This window comes from Dipodomys merriami, unplaced genomic scaffold (assembly GCF_024711535.1).
Source record: "Dipodomys merriami isolate MVZ:Mamm:240054 unplaced genomic scaffold, mDipMer1.0.p SCAF_500, whole genome shotgun sequence".
NCBI lineage: Eukaryota > Metazoa > Chordata > Mammalia > Rodentia > Heteromyidae > Dipodomys > Dipodomys merriami.
In genome coordinates, this window is record NW_027206070.1 from 679310 (window position 1) to 682738 (window position 3429).

Below are 3429 nucleotides of genomic sequence, written 5' to 3' on the forward strand. Positions count from 1 at the left end.
CCAATGACATACATCACTGAAATACAGAAAACAGTCCAAAAATTCATATGGAACAACAAAAGACCTAGAATAGCCAAAATAATTCTAGGGGATAAAGACAATATGGGAGGGCTATCCATGCCGAACTTCAAACTCTACTACAGAGCTATAATAACAAAGACAGCATGGTACTGGCACAAAAACAGACCCGAAGACCAATGGAACAGAATAGAAGATCCAGAAATAAATCCACAGGCCTACAGCCAGCTGATATTCGACAAAGGAGCCAAAGACATACAATGGAAGAAACACAGCCTCTTCAACCGCTGGTGCTGGGAAAACTGGGCAGCCACATGCAGAAAACTAAAAGTGGAACCCAGCCTATCACCATGCACCAACATCAACTCAAAATGGATTAAAGACCTTAACATTAAACCTGAATCTCTGAAACTACTGCAGGACAGAGTAGGAGAGACACTTGAACTAATAGGCACAGGAAGGAACTTCCTGAACAGAGTCCCAGGGTCACAACAAATTGGAGAGAGACTTGACAAATGGGACTACCTTAAAATAAAAAGCTTCTGCACAGATAAAGCTATCGCAACCAAGCTAGAAAGACAACCAACTAATTGGGAAAAAATATTTACCAGCAAGATATCAGACAAGGGGTTAACATCCTGTATATACAGGGAACTCAAGAAACTAATCCCTCCCAAACCTAACAAACCAATTACTAAATGGGCAAGGGAACTAAAGAGGGACTTCTCAAATGAAGAAATAAAAATGGCAAAGAAACACATGAGGAAATGTTCATCATCCCTGGTGGTGAAGGAAATGCCAATAAAGACAACCCTGAGATACCACCTTACCCCAGTCAGAATGTCCCACATCCACAAATCAGCCAACGACAAATGCTGGAGGGGATGTGGAGAACGAGGAACGCTATTACACTGCTGGTGGGAATGTACACTCATACAACCACTTTGGAAAGCAGTCTGGAGGGTCCTTAGAAAGCTAAAGATTGACCTCCCTTACGACCCAGTCATACCACTTCTAGGCATCTACCCTGAACAACAGGAACCAATATACAAGGACACGTGCACCTCCATGTTTATTGCAGCACTGTTCACAATAGCTAGGATATGGAAACAACCTAGATGCCCCACCACAGATGAATGGATCCAAAAATTGTGGTATCTATACACAATGGAATATTATGCAGCCATTAGAAATGACAAAATAATGGCATTTGCAGGGAAATGGATGGAGCTAGAAGGAATCATGTTGAGCGAGGTAAGCCAAGAACGAAGACACAAACAGTACATGGTCTCCCTGATAAGCGGATGATAAATCCAAAATGTTAGGTGATATGACAAAACTAACAGGACTTAAGAAACAAAGAACTCCCACTCATCTGGTTGAACCACTACTAAATATCCCCATGCTGCTGATCACGTGTATGGTATATAACATATGAACACCATTATATATTACAGACTGTGATAGACAATTTGCCCCAGGAAAGTTAGAATGAACGTGTGACTTTAAATGAGCATCATTATTCCACAATACTGTGAATTTCCGGAAATTAAGTAATCACTTAATCACAATCAAAAAAAAAAAAAAAAAAAGAACCTTGGGGAAGGGAGGGAGGGGATGGTAGGGAGAAAACAATGGAGGGGGTAACAATGTTCAAGAGGAAGTGTACTCATTACCCCACTCATGTAACCGTAACCCTCTGTATAGAATCTTTACAATAAAAAAATTAAAAAAAAATGGACTGTGGTATCTCCAAAGGCATGTGTTGTCACAAATGTGATGAAGTCCTAAGAGGATTGTGATGTCATAGTGTGACACAATGGTAATGATGTCTGTCAGTCTGATGTCACAATGGTCATGATGTCACAGTGGATTTCTGATATCACATATCATAACTGAAATATTATGTTTGAAAAAAGATTACGAGCTCATAAAGTGCATAATACATCACAATTACAGCAAGTCACAAGACTTATGAGGACAGGGCATGGTTGGGATGTCACAGTGTGTTAGTGATATCACCATGGCACTGTGATGTCACAGTGATTGTGATGTCATATACTTATGAGATCACAATGATTTTCTGATATCAACCCACATGCCACATTTAAAATAGAATGAAATAAGAGAATAGGAATTTACAATGCGTCTATTACCTCACAATGTCAATATAATATCATAATGCTATGAGGTCATTTTAAATTGGTGATGTTGCAAGGAGGTGATGGTGTCATAATGAATATGTGTTGTCACACTGGCGATGGATTCACAAAGGGTTTGTGATGTTACAATGGCATATATTAATTCAATTGTCATGTGTTCAAATTGAGGGTAAGGGTACACGAAGGGACTGTGATGTCACAAATGCCTTATGTGTTTTCAAAGGTACTTAGGGGTCATGATAGCTTTATGATTCACAGTTGTGATGAGGTCACAATGGGTTTTTGGTGCTATAATGAAGTTGTAATATCTCAAACACATGTCCAATTTGAATTGCTACTATTTCACAATGTGCATACAAGTTCACAGATGGAGCTTGAAGTCCTAAGGAACATGAATTGTTTTAAAATGTTATGAGGTCATATTAGGTTTTTGAAAACACATTGGGACAGTGATATCACCATGGCAATGTCAACTCACTACTTCATGTCAGAATATTGTTTTGGTGTCACAAATAGTTGATGATGCCACATTGGTGATGAAGTCACAAAAACTTGGTGATGTCACAATGTGCTGGCAATTTCACAATGATATGATCGTTCTCAATTGTCTTTAACTTACAATAAGTATATGAGTTCAAAAAGGTACTGTGGTTTCTACAAAAGTATGTGTTGTCACATATTGAAATCCTAAAAGGTTTGTGATGTCAGAATTTGACACAATGATTATGACATCTGGTAGTGTGATGTCACCATGGTCATGATGTCACTGGGAATTTGTGATATCAAATGTCATATGTGAAATCTAATGAGGTCGCCAACAGATTATGAGGAAAAAAAAAGGAATGTCACAAAAATTATGATGACAGGATAGGTTTGTGATGTCACAGTGTGTTAGTGATATCACAATGGCAATGTGATGTGCAAAGGGATTGTGATTTCACAATGGTTATGAGTTCATGATTTGTTTATGATATACACTTATATGCCACATTTGTAGTAGAATGAAATCACAGAAAAGGCATTCATAATGCGTCGATGATACCACAATGACAATGTGAAATTATAACTTTATCATATTTTAGTTTTGTGATTTCACAATGAGCAGATGGAATCACAACGTCAATGTGATGTTACAGTTGTGATGACCTCATAAACTTTTTGATGTTAAAATATCATGTCTGATTCTCAATTGTCAATATTTCACAGTGGGGTTTGGGTACACAAAGGCACTGTTATGTCACAAAGCTAT